At 36.8% G+C, this 21521-nt stretch overlaps 1 protein-coding gene and 1 pseudogene across 1 annotated transcript in view; both read left to right on the top strand.

The window, feature by feature from the left end:
• Window positions 1-21521, top strand: part of Rassf3 (Ras association domain family member 3) — a 472172-nt gene that overhangs the window by 131291 nt on the left and 319360 nt on the right. The window lies entirely within an intron of this gene.
• On the top strand, window positions 15002-15430 carry LOC116909519 (annotated as a pseudogene).

The following is a 21521-nucleotide window of genomic DNA, read 5'->3' as shown; positions in this document are numbered from 1 at the left end:
ATAAGATCAAAAGGTCCCCTGAACTCCAGAGGCACAGGACTGAGGCTGCAGCGCCAGGCGGTGCCTTCCTCTGCTGTTAAAATCACCTTTGTTTCTGAGAAACTTTGAGGACACTGTGTTCTCTGTCGCTATATGCACAATATTTTTCTTCACGTCAGCCTCCTGCTAGACCTCACCTTAAGTGGTGTGCTGGGATGACCCTAAATGGTATTAGTCTTGTGTATCACCTATAGATTTGAAAGGGAAAGGTATCAGGACAGAAGGACAAGGATGGAGAGTGAAATGAGTGATTGCTCAAACTGCACGTCTCAGCAGCATTATGATTTCTAGTCACTAATGTGTGTATTTTCAAAGTACACACATTACATTAGTATTTGTTAGACTACTATGTCTTCAGAATAACCTTCAGAAAACCAGTTTCAGTTGTCATTTTATATTGATGTCCTAACATTGAACACTGCTGAATGACTGACCAAACGCTGAAGAGAAAGAGAGCAATTCATTTAAAAATGAATAGACGTGCCCCATTGCCAGTCCTTAATAGTGTGGATTTGCCAGAGAAAACAGTTCAGCATCGCTGAAACATACCTGCTTCTGAGTCCAGATAGTACGTTTTCTTTCCATTAGTGGCCTTCCACAATGATTCCTAATCAAATCTTTCAACTTGCTTAGTAGAACCATTTTGCCACCAGAATGATCAACATTTCTTGCACTTAACTTTACATATTTAGAATTTCAACTTGGTATACTTACATTTCATTGCATGTTAATTAATGTATACTTCATAGTGTTTTATATTTTTCCTTAATTATAACTTTTTAAAAGAAATCATCAAATTATGTTATACATTTTAAAGCAATTAAGCTTCTTAAAAAATATATAGCCAAGTTCTTAAAAGCCACAAATAATAAAATAATGTTAAACTAAATATTTGACTAATGTTAAAACTGGGATCCTTTGGTTGTACATTGCAGAAACAATATAGCAGATTTTGATACATGTAGCTATTAAAAGGATAATTAAGAAGAATATAAAGCAGATTAAATGGTTACCATAATATATTGAGTGACAAAAATTGAATACTAGATCATCTTTCTGCCACAGTTACATTTTATATAGCAGATATTTATAAAATGTCTCACAGTTCCATCATTATCATGGACCCTGGAGACACAGAGATCACTGAAGATCTGACCAATCCATAGAGTTGAATCCCTTGGCAACTGCCAGGAAGTAAATGAATACTTATGCCATTAGATTTGTTGTAACCATCACATGGTAAACATAGATGTAGAAATAAGCAGAAGAAAAGAGACCAAATCAAAGATAGCACCTTGAAAACTTCCTGTAGAAACAGACAACTGGGCATTGCCCAAGAGCAGTCAAGTCTCAGATAGAAATCATTTGTGTCATCTGAGGGATGAGTGTGCTGCATAAGCTATTATAGGGGCACAATCATCACAAGACAGAGCACAGATGGTCTCACCTGTCTCATCTCTTCCAACATCTGCTTGTCTTCTACCTTCTGCATTCCAATCTGTCAGGAGAAACTTCTTTCTTCCCCTTGCCTATTTTGGGAGTGTAATTGTTTGTGCCCATGTCCTTCCTGATGGTCTCAAACTCTTGGACCCTCAAGGACTACTTCTATGAAAGTCTGCTTAAAATGGTTGTTATACTATAATATTTATAAGATTCCACAGATTTCTACTAGTTAATCAAATATTTCCGTTACAATGCTGTCGACTTTGGTTTCCAACATGATGAACATCTGTGTTGTATGCAGAGAAACCTGACCTATATGCCAGAGAATATACATAGGGTCAGCAAATTGCCACCCTGTTGTCACCTATTGAATATTTCGTTACATAATCCTTTCTATCTCATATTTATGATACAAAACTCATGAAGTAAAATGGAATCCTTAATTATTGAAGTTTCAAAAGAATGCTTTTTACATTGCCTAATTCAAGATGCCAAGGTCATTATGAATGAATTAATTTGCATGTGAGGGTGACCGAAACTGAAAGATATGGCCAAATTTGGGCAAGAAAAATGGGCTCTTTCCAAGCCCATGCATTGGATCTCTTGTTCCCTTCTCTTGGCATCACCTGAGACCAGAGCTGGAAGGAATAGAGGTGCTATTTACACATTATCTATTCTATAATTTTCTGTACTGGCATCCATGTACACTAATGCAATGTGGAAGTTAAGAACTGCTTAGAGGATGGTTGAAATAAATGAAAATAAGAATATTTTATGACACGAAATTATTGCTTGAAAGCATGTCAGTGGCTATAAATAAGGTTTTATTAGAATACACCATGCGCTCTCTTTTATGTATAGTCTATAGCTTTCCTTGCATGACAATAGGATACTTGATTCATCATGACAGAAATTATGTGGGCTGCACAGTCTGAAAGCATTTGAGATGTTATAGAAAATTATTCCCTCCTGGAATCCAAACCAGTGTCAATATACTGATTCAGTGATTTTTATCCCTTTCTTTCTTTCTTTCTCTTTTTTTAAAAAATATTTATTGTATATAAGTACACTGTACCTGTCTTCAGACACAACAGAAGAAGCCATGATGGTTGTGAGTTATCATGTAGTTGGTGAAATTTGAACTCGGGACCTCTGGAGAAACAGTCAGTGCTCTTAATCACTGAGCCATCTCTCTAGCTCTTATCCCTTTCTTATATCGGTGACTATATTTACATTCTTCTTTTGGTAACATTTTAAATATATCCTCTTATCAGCAATGATAAAATGTCACATGATTATGTAAAACATGCAGACCATATTAGTAAAAATTATTTTCACCATATTGACCAACAAAATTTCGCTGAGATCATGAAAACCAATACATGCCACTGCTTCACTCACTACTTTTAACATTAGCATTGATTTTAACAAACTTGTGCCTTAGAATGAGCATGTCACTACCAGGGTAGTTTCAGATCATCTAACCAGTGCACAAACAACATAATAATGACTGAATGCTTTCCCAAAAAAGAAAAAAAAGAATAATTGTTTTTATTTTTCTCTCATTCCACGTTTCCTCATGCAGCAACAAATAAACAAATAAATAATACATACATACATAATGAATAAATGAATAGATACACAAATATTTGTTAATATGTCAGCCCTATTAGCAGAAGAAAAACATTACAAGTAGTGAAAAAAGGACTTGAAAATTCATCTCCTCTCATACTTCAACCATTTCATGGTTTTCCTTTCCATTCAACTTATTAAAGTCATATAATTATTTAAAACACTATGCTGTCAGGATGCAATATCTCAAATCAATTGATTTATAAATAACTCTTGGAAAAGTAACATTCATTCCATTTACAAATGAAGTTTATACACTCATACATATGTACATAGGTTCGCATGTATATCAGGGGTTTTCTTTGATAAACCACAAAATATAAATTTTGATTAAGGTAATATTGTTATCAAATCATTTTTTTTCTGAATTAAGAAGTTAACACAGAGGCCTAGAGCAATGAATCAGTGCTGGTTAGAATACTTGTTACTGTAGAACAGGGATTCTCAACCTTCCTAATGCTTAAATACAAGTTCCTCAGATTGTTTTCAGTTCCCAGAATCCACATGGCAGCTCAAATTTATCTGTAACTCCAGTTCTATGGGACTGAATTCCTTCTTCTACTCTCAATGAGTACCTGGTGTTTGTAAGTGGTGCACATTTATACATTCCATGTAAAACATTCATATCCATAAAAATAAATAAAATCTCTCTCTCGCTCAGTCTCTCTCTCTCTCTCTCTCTCTCTCTCTCTCTCTCTCTCTCTCTCTCTCTCTCTCTCTGTGGGTCTCTCTCTGTGTGACTGTGTCCATCTGTCTCTATCTTCCAGGAGTTGACTCCTGTAAATGTTTTGAGATAACCCTGGCAATTCCATATTAGGTTGCTTTGCTGTGTATTCAAGTTCTAGTTATACAGGAGACCATTGGTCATCCTTTGACAACCGAATGATGAGTCTACACAGAGGTTCCTGATAAAAGGCAGAAAGACATCAGAATTTGGTCATTCAGAAAAACATAATAAAATACCATCTTGATAGAAAGGATTAAAAATCATGGGAATCTGCTCATTTTAGCTGAAATTCTAAATCTATGCACTATACACGGAAAAAAATGGAGGGAAACATCACCAAGCTGTGATGAGAATACATAGACTCAATGTAAGATTTCAAAGGAGCCCAGGCAGATGTATTGAGCAAACATTTCTTGTATCAAAAATGTCTTCTTTAAGTGTTCACCAAATGGGCTACAGCATGCTCCTCGCATCATGGCTAGCTGGCTTGGGAATACAACTAGAATGCAATATATTTTACTTCCCAAAGAAGAGCTCATAAAGTATCCATCACTCTTTTACTTAGAATGAATATTAGACAGACATGCATTTAAAAAATTAGAAATTGGCTACCATGTTTTAAACTTTAATTAAAAATAGTTATAATATGGAATGAAGATTTAAAATAATAAGTTTTCCCATGAGGTACAAGCCTGAAACTCTACAACAGGTCATGAAGCAAGCCATCTGACTTCCAGAGCATAGCTCTGTCACCTTTCAGCAAGAATAGCTGTACTCACAATGAAGATGGTAGCTATTCTCAGAAAGGAGGGCAAGCATGTGACTGGCCATCAGCAAAACCTCTTTGTGGCCAAACTTAGCAGAGTGTAGCAGCTTGTATAAAGACAAATGTTGGCTTATAGCTCATCATGTCACATGGCTTCACTTTCTCTATGTCAATGTCTAGACTTGCTTGAACCAAGACTCGTGATGATTTCTGTTTGAACTCTATGTGTTCTGTCTTTACACACATTGAAGAGGCTATTGGAATGTGAGAAGTTCAACCAACACAGTTTTGGGCCAAGCTACAAGGTAATGGAATATTGAAAAGAACTAGAGATAATGAAGAACAACTAGCCATTTAGCCCACATGTAATTCGCACAGTACAAACAATAAAACGTAGATATAAAGGAAACTTTCCACTCAAGAACACCCCCTCCCAATCTTTGAAATCCCTTCAAGTTTAAAAACAAACAAATCTCTTGTTCAGTAGCTTTGAAGCTACATATACACCAAGCAAGGTTATTGCTTTTTAATTTTGAGCTGAAAAGCAGCCAAGACATCCAGATGACTTTCACTTAGATTCTTATGGAAATGGTTAGGATTTCATTCTGAATTTGAGCACTGTGCAATAAACAATGGAAGGAAAGATACATGGAGTAATACCTAGAGGAATACATGGAGTCCATGTGACATTTCAGATCAGATCCCAGACAGATGTATTGAGAAAACAGTATCACAAATGAATTCCTCGAATGTTCCCAAAATGAGCTAGAGCCTGGCTTGCTAGCTGGCTTGGGAGTACAACTGGGATTGAAACATATTTGAATCAACAAAGAACTCATCAAAGAACCTGATCATCTTTCTTTTATTTGGAATCAATATTAGATACAATCACTAAAAATACTTATTGGTTACCATGTTCTATCATTCTGTATTCAAAAATAAAAACAAAAATAAATGGGCTGTGGATGTGACTCAGCAATAGAGGATGGGGCTGTCACAGGAAAACCAGACTCAGTCACTCTTACCTACTTAGCAGCTGGGTTCTGTGTGCCTGGAGACCTTTTAGTTTACCTTAAGGTTCAAAACTGCTAGCAGTCTATTACATGTCTGTGCTCATGAAGCAGGAAATAAGGGTAGGAGTCTTAAGTCCCACAGTAATGGGGATTTTAGGGAGAAGAGTATGTAAGATGTGTAGAAAGTCTTTATCTCCTTGCAAAACTCAATGTAGCTAGCCTGATGTATTAGGCATTTTTTTTTCTTTTTCCTAATCAGACCCCCAACTTCCCAAGAAGCCCTAAATAAACTGCTGGGCTTTTACTAGCCCAAGTCTCCAGTTCTCATAATGAATGTAGGAGTCCTTGTTTCACACATAGAGGACTTGAGTTCAGTTTTCAGCTCCCACATCAGGCTCATAAACACCTGTAACTCCAGCTCCAGGACTAGCTTGCCCTTTTCTGGGAAACACAGGCATACACACATCATATGTACATACACAGAAACATACATATAGCCTATTAGTAATATTTTTCAAATCTTTAACCATATCTTTATTTTTCTAGTTGCAAATTTCTAATAATACCAGTACATGTTGGGCACAAAATATCTGGAGGATTCACTTATTGCTCAGCAAGGATTTACCATCTCTACCATGTGCACCTGAAGTTAATGGTTTGAGGAGAAGTTCAAGGGACTGAAGCTTTCTCTGTGAGAATGAGGCATTGTGACTAAGGAGTGGACTGTAGAAGTGATCTTCTTATGGGACTGATAGAATGGCTAACAGGGAGAGAGAAAAAATTAAGACAATATATCCATGATTCAAACATAATGTACCTAAATAACATCATTTCAAGAAGACTACTGAAAAAAATCACCAGGCCAGGCTTGTATTACATTGTGCCTCATAGGTCAAGCCACATCTCATCTGTATTCTGTCCTCCTTTTGGGTCATAGTTAAATAAATTCCTGTATAGGTCCGTCACAGAAAAGAGATTAGATACTCTGTTCTGTCCTCAATGGTACAGCTCACTTCCAGAATCCATATCTGACTAGAGTTTGAGTGCATGGTTTCATTTCATTTGATTCTGGTGACCACATATCCCTCTTTCCTTGGACATTGGTCCCTGTCACAGTACCAACTACCCATTTGCTCTAGTCTCTTGGTTTATTTTAATGGAAATACCATTCAGACTTAGAAATTAAGAGTGAAATTTGTATTTTCAACATCCCCTCTCATTGAAGTCACTTACTTGAAATTGTTGTATGAAAATTAAAATAAAGAAATTGTATGTGATTTCACAAACACACAGACACATACATACATACATACATGAGAAAGAGAGAAAGAGAGAGAGAGAGAGACAGAGACAGAGAGACAGACAGAGAGACAGAGAAAGAACTTGTAACAGTCTTAAATTTCTTAAAAATATCCTTTCAACACAAAAAACTTACCATTTTGCCAGTTTTGACATTGTATTTATTTTCCATGAAACATGGATTTACCTATCTCTAGCAAATTCTAAGTTGTTAATTTATTTACACTGAATGTGAATTTTTTAAATTGCCAAAATATTTATAACCATGTCAAATGTCCAGCTAGTTTCCCTTTTCTCCGTTGGACTTCATGTATATTTTCTGCAATCTCAGTATAATTTCAGAGTGTCAGTTGATTTCTTTTCAGTATCCTTTCATTCATAACTGTTTTTTCTCTGAGAAAATACAATACAGATGACATATTAACATCAGCTTAAGACAATAAGACTCTGAAATAAGAGCGTTTGTATACCGCTGTGCTATAAATGTTAAATGAAAATAAAGTTTTAATCCACATGGCCATGCTGATTTCTTATTTCCAATTTTATAATGATATAATAAAAAAAGTTGAGAAATTAGCATTTTTGTACTCACTTTACATTTGTTAGACTCTACTGTTTTCTTTCTTCTTCTTTTTTTCATCTTTATTAAATTGGGTATTAATTATTTACATTTCAAATGTTGTTCTCTTTCCCGGTTTCCAGGCCAACATTCTCCTAACCCCTCCCCATCCCTTTTTATATGTGTGTTTCACTCCCCATCCCCTTCTATATGGGTGATTCACTCCCCATCCTACCCCTATTACCGCCCTCCAACCAACAATCCCGTTCACTGGGGGTCCAGCTTTGGCAGGACCAAGGGCTTCCCCTTCCACTGGTGCTCTTACTAGGCTATTCATTGCTACCTATGCAGTTGGAGCCCAGGATAAGTCGATGTATAGTCTTTGGCTAGTGACTTAGTCCCTGGAAGCTCTGGTTGGTTGGCATTATTGTTCATATGGTGTCTCAAGACCCTTCAGCTCTTTCAGTCCTTTCTCTGATTCCTTCGACAGGGATCCACATCCTCGCCATCATCTGCTGTCACCGGAGTTTTTGATCTTAGCCATTCTGACTGGTGTGAGGTGGAATCTCAGGGTTGTTTTGATTTGCATTTCCCTTATGACTAAAGATGTTGAACATTTCTTTAGGTGTCTCTCAGCCATTCGACATTCCGTAGCTGTGAATTCTTTGTTTTGCTCTGAACCTCATTTTTAATAGGGTTCTTTGTCTCCTTGCAGTCTAACTTGGTGAATTCTTTGTATATTTTAGATATAAGCCCTCTATCAGTGGTACGATTGGTAAAGATTTTTTTCCCAATCTGTTGGTTGCCATTTTGTCCTATCAATAATGTCCTTTGCCTTACAGAAACTTTGTAGTTTTATGAGATCCCATTTGTCGATTTTTGATCTTACAGCATAAGCCATTGGCGTTTTTTTAGGCAATTTTCTTCAGAGCCCATATGTTCGAGATTCTTCCCCACTTTTTCTTCTATTAGTTTGACTGTATCTGGTTTGATGTGGAGGACCTTGATCCTCGTGGACTTAAGCTTTGTACAGGGTGATAAGAATGGATCAATCTGCATTCTTCTACATGTTGACCTCCAGTTGAACCAGCACAATTTGCTGAAAATGCTATTCTTTTTCCAATGGATGGTTTTGGCTCCTTTGTCAAAAATCAAGTAACCATAGGTATGTAGGTTCATTTTTGGGTCTTCAGTCCTATTCTACCCGTCTATCTGTCTGTATCTGTACCAACACTATACAGTTTTTTTTTTTGTCACTATTTCTCTGTAATATTGCTTGAGTTCAAGGATAGTGATTCTCCTGGAAGTTCTTTTATTGTTGAGGATAGTTTTAGCTATCCTGCGATTTTTGTTATGCTAGATGAATTTGCAAATTGTTCTGTCTAACTCTATGAAGAATTGGATTTGAGTTTTGATGGGGATTGCATTGAATCTGTAGATCGCTTTTGGTAAAATGGCCATTTTTACTATATTAATCCTGCCAATCCATGAGCATGGAAGATCTTTCCATCTTCTGAGGTCTTCTTTAATTTCTTTCTTCAGAGGCTTGAAGTTCTTATCATACAGATCTTTTACTTGCTTGGTTAAAGTCACACCGAGGTACTTTATATTATTTGGGTCTATTATGAAGGGTGTCGTTTCCCTAAATTCTTTCTCGCCTTGTTTCTCTTTTGTGTAGAGGAAGGATACTGACTTATTTGAGTTAAATTTATACCCAGCCACTTTGCTGAAGGTGTTTATCAGGTTTAGTAGTTCTCTGGTGGAAGTTTTTGGATAACTTAAATATACTATCACACCATCTGCAAAGAGTGATATTTTGACTTCTTCCTTTCCAATCTGTATCCTTTTTATCTTCTTTTGTTGTCTGATTGCTCTGGCTAAAACTTCAAGAGCTATATTGAATAAGTAGGGAGTGAGTGGGCAGCCTTTTCTAGTCCCTAATTTTCATGGAATTGCTTCAAATTTCTCTCCATTTATTTTAATGTTACTTACTGGTTTGCTGTATATGGCTTTTACTATGTTTGGGTATGGGCCTTGAATTCCTGTTCTTTCCAGGACTTTTGTCATGAAGAGGTGTTGAATTTTGTCAAATGCTTTCTCAGCATCTAATGAAATGATCATGTGGTTTTTACCCTTTAGTGTGTTTATATAATGGGTTACATTGATGGTTTTTCGTATATTTAACCATCCCTGCATCCCTGGGATGAAACCTACTTTTCATGATGGATAACTGTTTTGATATGTTCTTGAACGATCGTTTTGATGTGCTCTTGGATTTGGTTTGCAAGCATTTTATTGAGTATTTTTGCGTCAATATTTATAAGCGAAATTGGTCTGACGTTCTCTTTCTTTGTTAGGTCTTTCTGTGGTTTTGGTGTAAGAGTAATTGTTGCTTCATAGAAAGAATTTGGTAGTGCTCTGTCTGTTTCAATTTTGTGGAATAGTTTGGACAGTATTGGTATGATGTCTTCTATGAAGGTCTGATAGAATTCTGCACTGAACCCATCTAGACCTGGGCTCTTTTTGGTTGGGAGACTTTTAGTGACTGCTTCTATTTCTCTAGGAGTTATGGGGTTGTTTAAATGGTTTATCTGTTCCTGATTTAACTTCGGTACCTGGTATCTGTCTAGGAAATTGTCCATTTCCTGCAGATTTTCAAGTTTTGTTGAATATAGGCTTTTGTAGTAGGATCCGACGATTTTTTGAGTTTCCTCTGATTCTGTTGTTATGTCTCCCTTTTCATATCTGATTTTATTAATTTGGACACACTCTTTGTGTCCTCTGGTTAGTCTGGCTAAGGGTTTATCTGTCTTGTTGATTTTCTCAAAGAACCAGCTTTTGGTTCTGTTGGTACTTCAGACTTTCTTGTATGTCCTTTGTTTGTGACAAATTTCCTTCTGTAAGTCTCAAAAGATCCTGGTTGCCAGTAACCAATGACCTACATTTTTATTCAGTTTTAAATAACATTATTTGTCCTCACTATTATAGACTATGAATATTTTTTTGACTATGAATATTTTAATTTTTTTCTTTTGTCATATGAAGCATATTTCTCTTCTATTTTCACTCCTGAAAATAAATTGGTAGTCCTTAGAATATTGGGATAAAATTCCTTTCTGTATCATAATCTAGACTGATGAATTTTCACAAGACTCATAGGTTCATCTACACCATGGATTTATCATTCTAATGCCAACAAGTTTGTTGGATCTTTGCATTTATTTTTCCACCAATTTATAGGAATTTTAAAGCTATAATGCTTTGAAAATTCAAAACTATTTTGAGTCCTGTTTCTGAAACTCCAATTATGTGTCTATTAGACTTTGGATATTGTTTCCCAAATCACTGCTTCTGTGATAATGCATAAGCAACAGGAATTCATACAATACTTAGATGTTAGCTGTTAAAACTGGATGAAAATCTTCCTCGGTCTATTTTCTTTTCTTTTTCTTTCTTTCTTTTTTTAAAGAAAACATTTTTATTGGATATTTTCTTTACTTACCTTTCAAATGTTATCTCCTTTCCAGATTTCCCCTCTGAAGTCCCCTTATCTCTCCCCCCCTCTTCCTGCCTCAATGAAAGTGTTCCCCTACCCACCCTCCTACTCCCTCCCATCTCCCTGCCCTGGCTTTCCACTATATTGGGGCATTGAGCCTTCACAGGGTCATGAACTTCTCCTCTCATTGATGCCCGATAAGGCCATCCTCTGTTACATATGTGGCTGGAGCCATGGGTCCCTCCATGTGTACTCTTTGGTTGGCGGTTTAGTCTCCGGGAGCTCAGCGGGGGTGGGGTCTGGTAGGTTGATATTGTTGTTCTTCCTATAGGGTTGAAAATCCCTATAGCTCCTTCAGTCCTTTCTCTAACTCCACCATTAGGGTCCCCGTTCTCTATTCAATGGTTAGCTAGAGCACTTGCCTCTCTGATTTGTCTCTTATGTTTTGATTTGTGGGCAACTCCCAGGTATGACTGAGCTATATGTCTTTCATTCTCTCTTTTCTTCCCCTCCTCTCAAATACCATACATCTTATTTCTGGAATTTTATTCATTTTTTTATATTCCAATTTTTGGTAGGATTCTTCAACATAATACTTATTATCATGATTATAGTTATAAAAGCATTTGGAAGTAATATCTGAAAAGTGAAATGGAGGAGTCACATAAGTGTTAAGAGTTATTTTCTTTCTTCTATCTTATGTACAGCTCATGGTTTTCTCTACTTTCCAGCTTTTAAGAATTCACTTACTTTAAAATTATACTCTCCGTTGTGTCAGTAACATTTTTTAGGCATCTTTATTCTTTCTTCACAATTATTAATTTTGTTTTTCCATTTTCTTCTTTTTATTGTTTCATCATAATCATTTAATGGGTATGGGCTCTGGTTTCAGTATTTGTAGAAACACTACAGCATTCACTGGAATGTTTATTTATTCTGGTTATCTGTGCACTATTTTTGCATGGGCAGCTCAGAGTTTTTCATACACCTGCCGTTCAACAGTTAGTGAGCAAATTGGACTGCTGCTGTCTTCAAAGATCATGGCTTGTTGTTTTAACTGTAGTATGTTTTCCCCATAACTCTTACACTTTGTGATTTCCTAAAACTTACCCATCTAGGGATGTCGGAAAGATGGCTCAATATCTAAGAGTACTATTTGCTCTGATAGAGGGCCCAGGTACAGTTCCTTGGACCAGTATACCCACATGACAGTTCACAACTGTTTACTGCTCCAATTCCAGGAAATCTGACACCCTCTTCTGAACTTCCTGGGTACCAAGTACCTTGATGTCACACATGCATACATACATGTAAACAGAAGAGTTATGCACACACTAGGGAGAGATTTGCAGGACTCAGTATCAGATTCTGCATATGTTTATCCAGTGTTCAATCCTGAACGTACTGGCATCTCATGATTCAAACATGTATTCTGTCATCTATAGAACAGAATCTCTACCTCATCAGGACCAGATGACATGCTAACTCTTAATGTCACTTCAATTTTCCTTTTCTTAATATAAAAAATTATTCATTTTCACATATATCCATAAAAAGATTATAAAAATTGTAAGTGTATTTATTCTTTTATGCATTATGGTGATAACTATTCTTGGTGCCAGTTTGACTACATTTGGAATTAAAGAAAAGGAAGAGTCTAGTTACACCTCTGAGAGATTTTTCTTAATTTAATCATTTGAAGCAGGAAAACTGACCTTTAATCTGGACCTTTGGAGGTGTGAAGATTCACCTTTAATCTAGGCTTTACCTTGATCTGGTAGCCTACATAAAGAACATGGATGAAGGAAATTTTTGCTCTTTGCCTGCTTACTGTTACTGAAAAGATCACTTCTTATCTGATATTAGAACCAACATTTTATTATTTCCTGCATATGCTGAAGAATAGGTGAGACATTCAGCCTCAAGGACTGAACAACTAATTAATGGATTCTTGCCCTTTCATTGGTATACTACTAGATGGTGTACAGCCAGTTAACCACTGTAATAATTCCTTATTATATATAATTTTTGTCTCAGTTCTGTTCTTCTAGAAAACCATGACTGATACAATTATCTAATCACATATTGCCCATTTTTAATCCTGTGAATGAACATCATTTTAACTCTTTACATCATAGTAGTCAGGTGGGTGTGATAGCATCTGGTATAGTCCCAGCACTCAGAAGACAGAGGCAGGTGGATCACCACAAATTCAAGTCAGAAAGCACTGGAGAATAAGTTTCAGATCAGTAATGGTTACACAATGAGAACCTATCCAAAACATCAAACCAAACAATCTTCTCCAAAATGTCATAGTACAGAGGCATCCCTGAACTCTGTGAATCTTATGTACAGTAGGTTTAGCTCTCTCTCCTCCTCCTCTCCCTCTCTCTCTCTCTCTCTCTCTCTCTCTCTCTCTCTCTCTCTCTCACACACACACACACACACACACACACACACACACACACACACTTTCGCTCTCTTTCTCTCTCTATGTGTGTGCATGTGCATATGTGTGTGCTTAGTGTGCAGTGTCTATGTATGTTCATGTGGGGTCTAAACTCACTATTTTAGCCAGACGCATTAGTCATCAAGGCTCCAAGACTCACCTGTCTTTTCCTCCCATCTCTATTTTCTCAAGTGTTAGGGTCACCAGGGCATATGGTCACACTCAACTTCTTAGGAGCCTGAAAACTCAGTTCAGGTTTTCATCTCTATACCTCAATCACCTTCTTCATTTTCCAAGCTCTGTCACTCTTGAACTTTAAAATCTTATGTCTTTTTACTTTTTCTTTTAAGAAAAATTTTGATAAGGGCAGTAAATGTACATTAATTAATGAAACAGTAATAAGTTAATTAATGAAAAAGCACTTGGTATGGATATCTTTCTCTGCCTTGAGTCACGATCATATAGCTCTAGCTGACCTGGAACTTATTATATAGCCCGGGCTAGCCTCAAGCTCACAACATCCTTATAATCCAGCTTCTCCTTTACTAAAATAAATGGTGTGAACCACTCATCATGTCTTGCTTTGGTATCAATTTATATCAGTACAAATACCATTAGAATCCTCAAGGGATTGTTAGTATATTTGTAATTCAAGAAACACATTTAATGTTTACAATATAATTTTATGAAATTGTATATCTTTTGGAATAAATTTAACATTAACACTATATCCTTAACTTGGAATCATAGTGGTAAGTCATCATTGTTATTTGACCACTCCTGGTCCTGTATATAGTGTTTCATACTAGTTTTCCTTGTGTATATTTCCATTTCATTATCTGACTTCTTAGAATGAAAATTCTAGGGGAAAACAACCTAATTAATGTCCATAAAAACAAGTTGACAGTGTGAAGGAAAGTAAACACTTAGTACTAAGTCCCCAGCTGAGACAGCATCCTTTCTTCTCAGTTTGTTTTCATAATTATGCTTTCATCATTTCTAATGAGCTGTCAATTTCTTATGCAAATTACATGGAGCAGACATGAACAGATTTACATTGAGTCCTAAAATCATTGCTGGCAATTCTATGAGAGAGAAGGCTGCGACCTATAAATGCTCTTAACAAATGGACCAAATGAGAGAGAGCTTTTATTTTAAATCTAATCTGTGTTATACTTTCAAGGAAAGTCTGTAAATATAATTTTAAATCTTACACAGAACTTTGAAGACTTCTCCGCTATGTTTTAAGATTTCAAACAATTGTTGTCTCTGTTAGGCTGAATAATACAATAAATCATGCTGTTCTCATTTCTAGCCTTAATGTTATGAGTTTCTTTGACTAGCTTTACTACCTCCTTCCAACCTAGAGCAGCACTTAATATTAATGCTATTAATGTTATGCCTTTGTTAATTGTCCAGTTTGCACTTCCCCAATTTGAACGATTCATGCATGTGAATCACTTCCCACCGTCACTGTAGAACTACTAGAAAGATCCGAGTAAGTCACCTAGTTTATAATTTACAGTTGAAAGCAACAGTAGTTAGCTTGTGAGTGGCATGGATCGCAGAGGCCGCACGATGCCTGGAGTTACTGTAAAAGACATTAACCAGCAGGAGTTCATCAGAGCTCTGGCAGCCTTCCTCAAAATGTCTGGGATGCTGAAAGTCCCCGAATGGGTGGACACAGTCAAGCTGGCCAAACATAAAGAGCTTTCCCCTACACACAAGCTGCTTCCACAGCACGGTACCTGTACCTCCGTGGTGGTGCCGGGGTTGGTTCCATGACCAAGATCTACGGAGGACGGCGGAGAAACGGTGTCAGGCCCAGCCACTTCAGCAGAGGCTCTAAGAGTGTGGCCCACCGGGTCCTACAAGCCCTGGAAGGGCTGAAAATGGTGGAAAAGGACCAAGATGGGGGCCGCAAGCTAACACCTCAGGGACAGAGAGATCTGGACAGGGTCGCCGGACAGGTGGCAGCTGCCAACAAGAAGCATTAGAACAAAGGATGCTGGCTTAATAAATTGCCTCATTTATAAAAAAAAAAAAAAAGAAAGAAATGAAACCGTCAATGGGGACAATACAGAATGCCAAGTATTGTACTTTGTGTTTCCAGATATTTGTATGTTATAAAATTATGACACCCATTAATTTGCTTTTCTTCTGAAATGTCTATTCTGTTTTTGAGCTAAAGAAAGTTGGAAACTGACAGGAAAAACACAACTCACAGAAAAACAACTCTAATAAACCTTAGGATATTTATATTGCCTACAATAGTGGTTTATAGCTGTGTGCTAGGAGAAACATTAAATATAAGTTTTCTAAAACATAACACAAAACATAGCCAAATACGAATTCATTTTGGAGAAACTGAAATTAGGCAATTTGTAGTGAAAATATAAAATGACTGTTTGTTTCATGTTATATATAGAGGATAACCAATTACTGTTAAAAATAAGAAGCCTCCTGTCATATGTTCTAAGAACCAACACTCATGTCTGCTTATACAAGGAGGCATTATCAAGGCAGTCAAAATGTTCACTAAAGAACCACAGAAACACTGTCAAATGAATCACCCAACAGTCTATTTGCATGATGGAATTATAGGTACTGTGGTGCTCTTACATACATAGACACTAATTACATACTGCGTATTAATAAGTTGATTATATAAAAATTTCCAGAAATGTTGACAAGATTGTATCATAGCATGATCTGCACCACGATCTTCTAGAAGCAGGTGTGTCATGAGACTATGGGCAGGGATGCATATTTCTAATTTGAGTGAAGTCTACATGTGAGCTGACTTATAGCTGGTTGAACATACCACTGTGAGAACTTGGTGAGAAAATGAAATAAACAGAGGATGACCCAGTCTGAAAAAGAAAAGAAAAGAAAAGAAAAAAAACAGTGGGAAAGATCAAGCTTGGATGGACAAAGGTAAGACTTCAGACAGCAAATTTACTTGATATCATACCATACAGATGCACAAATTCCTACAGTATATACTAGTGGTAATAGACCCTTTCAAAGACAAAGAATACATAGGTTGGTTTACAAATATTTCAAAATTATCACTCCTAAAGTGTAAGAGAAAATATATTAAAAAGGTGGAAATAGATGTCTTTTCATTGTGTTTCTATGGTCTTGCAATCAGAATTGATAGGACAATGAATAATCACTGAAGGGTTATTTTTGTATGCATTTGATATTTACATTTTAAATGTTACCCTATTTCCTGGTTTCCCCTCCAGAAACCCACTATTCCACCCACCCCATTCCCCTGCTCCTGCTTCTATGAGGGTGCTCCCTCACCCATCCACCAGCTCCCTCACACCTCCCTGCCCTGACATTCCCTTACGCTAAGGCATCAAGCCTTGACAGGACCAAGGGCCTCTCCTCTCACCGATGCCCTTCAAGATCATCCCCTGCTATGTATACAGATGGAGTCATAGTTCCATCCCTGTGTTCACTTGGGATGGTGTCTTGGTCCCTGGGACCTCTGGGGAGGTTGGTTGGTTGAATTGTTCTTCTTATGGGCTGGCAAACCCTTTCAGCTACTTTAGTCCTTTTTCTAATTCGTCGATGGGAGACCCTATTCTCAGTTGGCTGCGAGCATCTGCCTCTGTATTTGTAAAGCTCTGGCAGAGCCTATCAGCAGACAGCTATATCAGGATCCTGTCACCGTGCACTTCCTGGCATCCACAATATTGTCTGGGTTTGGTGGCTGTATACGGGATGCACCCCCATGTGGGACTGTAATAGAGAGTTTTGCTGGATATAGTTGCCTGGGCTGGCATTTGTATTCTCTTAGTGTCTGTGTGACAAATGCCCAGATTGTCTGTCTTTCATAGTCTCTGGTAAGATGTCTGTTGTAATTCTGATAGGTCTGCCCTGATATGTACTTGACCTCTTTCTTTTACTGCTTTTGATATTTTTTTCTTTGTTTAGTGCATTTGGTGTTTTTATTATTATGTGAGGGGTGGATTTTTTTTCTAATCTATTTGGAGTTCTGTATGCTTCTTTTTTATTTATGGACATCTCTTTCTTTATATTAGGGAAGCTTTCTTTCATAATTTTGTTGAAGATATTTACTGAACCTTTAAGTTGGGAATCTTTGCTCTCTTCTTTACCTATTATACTTAGGTTTGATCTTCTCAATGTGCCCTGGATTTTCTGGATGTTTTGGGTTGGGAACTTTTCAAGTTTTGCATTTTCTTTGGCTGTTAGGTCAATGTTTTCTATGTATCATCTTCTCCTGAGATTTTCTCTTCTATCTCTTGTATTCTGTTGATGATGCTTGCATCTATCACTCTTCATCTCTTTTCTAGGTTTTCTATCTTCAAGGTTATCTCATTTTGTGATTTCTTTATGGTTTTATTTCCATTTTTAGATCCTGGATTTTTTTCAATTCCTTCACTTATTTTGTTCTGTTATTCTATAATTATTTAAGGGATTTTTGTGTTTCCTCTTTAAGCACTACTACCTGTTCTGCCTATATTTCTTTAAGGGAGTTATTTACTTATCTAACATCACCATGAAATATGATTTTAAGTCAGAATCTTGCTTTTCTGGTGTGTTGGGGTATCCTGGACTTGCTGTGGTGGGAGAACTGGGTTCTGAAGGTGTCAAATGGCTTTGGTTTCTGGTGCTTATTTTCTTGCAGTTGCCTCTTACCATCTGGTTATCTTTGGTGTTAGATGGTCTTGCTGTTTTTGATAGTGGCTTGACCCTCCTGTATGTCTGTTTGCCAGCACTCGTAAGAAACCAGATCTCTCCCAGCGGATCCAGGCACAGGGGCTATGGCTCAGATTCAGTTCTGGGTGCAGACAGAAACTGGAAGGATCCTGTCTCAGACTGCCCCTTGGCTCCTGTGTTCCAAGGGTTCTGAAGAGTTATATTTTATGGAGGGGCATAATTCAAGTTAAAATCAAACATAGATATGGGGGAAAGAAATAGTTAAGGGCTAAGCCCAGAGTGTCCTGCTTGGTTGAAGCTGAAGAAAGGAAACTGTTTATGGATAAACCCACAGACTCAGCTTGATTTTTTAAAAGAAATCATGTATGATGAACAGATTGCAGAGTGTTTAACAGTTATTTTTGAAGAGGATAGAATTTAGCTTTGAGCATACAGGATATATAGCTCACAAGAGTAAAGCTTCATGCATTTTCAGAATGCCCTCTTCTGACACACACACACACACACACACACACACACGCACACACACACGCACACACACAAACACACACACACGCACACACACACACACAGAGAGAGAGAGAGAGATAGAGATAGAGAGAGAGGCAGAGAGAGAGAGAGAGAGAGAGGCAGAGAGACAGAAACAGAGACAGAGAGTCATAAATTATAATACCTTTGGTTTAAAATATGAGCTTCTGAAGTTTAAAATATAACAATTAGGCGGGCATGTTGTTGGTTTAGGAGCTCATTCAGAATGAATTTCAGGTTAAATATAGAAACCTAGAGATCATTCATCAATACAGGGATATTACTTATTGAAAATACTGGTGTCACAGGATCACCCAAGGAAATGTTGATGAAATGGTGGTTGGCAACTAGTAAGATTAAAATTCATAGGCTCTTTAAATTTTAACCAGTCTACACAAATTCTATGAAATTTTAACATCATCATGAAACTTAAGTGCAAATGCAAATAAAGTATTTTCTGTGAGTAATAATCTCTAGGAAGTGAACAAAACACTGATTTATGGACAACAGATATGCTTACTCCTGTAGTCTGATGGTCATTGGGTTTTTCATGCTGGGGTTAAAGGAAATGGGCACTGGATCATGGAAGTACTCAGTTAGCTACAAGTAGGTCAGACTTTCTCCTACTATTATCATGTAATTACATATTTCTTTCACAGTAGTGACCTAATTTAAAAACAAAGAGTTGAAAGGGCGAACAGAGAAGGTGCCAAGATTATGATATGAACCGGGAAATAAGACATAACATGAGCATTTCCAACATTCTGCCAATTTGATAATTAGACATTTCAGCTACTAAATCACAAAGTGAACAAAATATGTGATAATTTTTAAATGGCCATTCAACAACAATAACAGAAACTCTGGACATTTGTGACATTTGAAGAATCTGCTTCTTAGAAAAAAAATAGTAGTTTATTCTCCAGCACAACATCAAACAAAAGTAGAGTTCTCTTAAGAAAGACTAAGCAGAGAAATTAAAAAGATAATGAAGGTTTTAGGGAGTAGGATCTCAAGTATCTCAAGAAATAGTTTTTCAAATTGGAGAAATATGTTGCTATTTCTCAAAACATACTCTTAAGAATGGAATTATGGCCAAATTCACCTTTTTTTTTCTTAAATCTAAAGTGTATGTTGTCTCACATTAAAAGAAATGTTTAATTATTTATTTTTCATTTTATGCATGTGTAGTGTGAAATTAGGTTCTAGTTGTCACAGTGTGGAATTTGTAGTTGACATTAAGTCTTCTGGCTAATAATACAAACACATTTATCCACTCGCCATCTTGTAAAGGTCATGGGTCTACAGCCCTGTAGAGTTGATACAGAGCAACTTTGGAGTGACCATGGAAATTAACTCTATACCCCTTACTGCACTAGGTTTTTCTACTTTACACATATCTCCTTGGTTCCTTGCTTTCTTGTGTGAATATAAACTTAAGAAAATTGTTCATCATCAGGTGGATAGAATAGGGCAGAAAATTTAGATTTAAGATATACACATTAAAAAAGCCGTTGACAAAACAACAACAAACAACAAACAAACCCCGAAAATCTCTGCAATTCAAAATTACATGTCCTCAAACAGAAAAATCGTATCGAAGGAATAATCTATCTACGAGGATGGTCCAAATGCTGGCAGATTAGTGGAAAATCCAGGAAATTTTTATAACATTTTCTATAGAGTCCCAAAACTTTCCCAACTCTGGAGAATTCCTTTATTTGAAATCCCTGTGTTCCTTAAAACACTGTCTCTGATTCTACCAGGATCCACATATTCCTGGCCCAAATTCTTTGTCTAAAACAAAAGAACCTCGAGACTTCAATGTGTGCCCTTCAGATCCAAAAAATGACATGACCAACATCAGGTATTCATTATTGTATAGCATCTATAAAACCAAGGACATTAAATTCAAGCCCCAAATTAAAAGAACGAGAAGCTGTGAGTGTGAAACTCCTTTAAGACCACCATTCTGGAGTCAAGAAAAGAAAATAGCAAGAGTTTTGATAGCCATGAGCAATTGCTGGTTATAAAACTTCCTCAAAAATGAGTGTGGAAATTGATAAGAAGGAAAAATTAGGTAAGGCAGCAGATACTGAGTTTTCATTGCCCATGGAAGTACTTTGCCAGGAGCACATACACAGAAACACAAGGGATCAGAAGACCATATAAGATAGACGTGAGATAGAAGCTACAATATTAAAGCTGGTAGAAAGATTTTCCTTGACAGTTTCTTTGTCTTACTGACTTCAACAAGTATTCACCTTCCAATAGTACTGCTGGAGAATCAAGATAAATAATGGCAGGTGCCTTACTATGTTTTCTGTTACTTTATTCATCATGAATAGTTTAAAAAACATTTGTTTACCTGTCAGAATACACACACACACACACACACACACACACACACACACACACACTTCAGAGTTCTTTTTCTGGGCTGATATGGGTTGTAGCAATGTGTGATTTACTTTACATTTATATCAAAACTTGGTTCAAATTTTCAGAATATCCATTGATGCACAGACAGTGGTGGTAGTTCTCCAGTATGATGTGACATGGATTGTGGAGTTTCTGACTGTCTCTTCTAATAAATTAGTTGGGACAATATGGCATACTATCATCAGTGAACACAAAAAACATTTAACAGGATTTAAAATAAGAATAGAATGGAATTGAGTCTAATTATATTAATATTTGTGGAGAAAGAAAAAAACAACCAAACAATCAAACAAACAAACAAACAGCAGAAAAGCAGAAGTCTCCATAGCTGGTATGAGAAGGGAATTGCCTAAAAGGAAAAGGGAAAGCTATGGTTTCTCAGTTAGAAGTCAAAGGAAGTATGCAGGCACCTTGGTATATATCTGAGGTGAGA

This window comes from Rattus rattus, chromosome 1, assembly GCF_011064425.1.
Source record: "Rattus rattus isolate New Zealand chromosome 1, Rrattus_CSIRO_v1, whole genome shotgun sequence".
NCBI lineage: Eukaryota > Metazoa > Chordata > Mammalia > Rodentia > Muridae > Rattus > Rattus rattus.
This window is presented reverse-complemented; position numbering and strand designations above follow the sequence as displayed.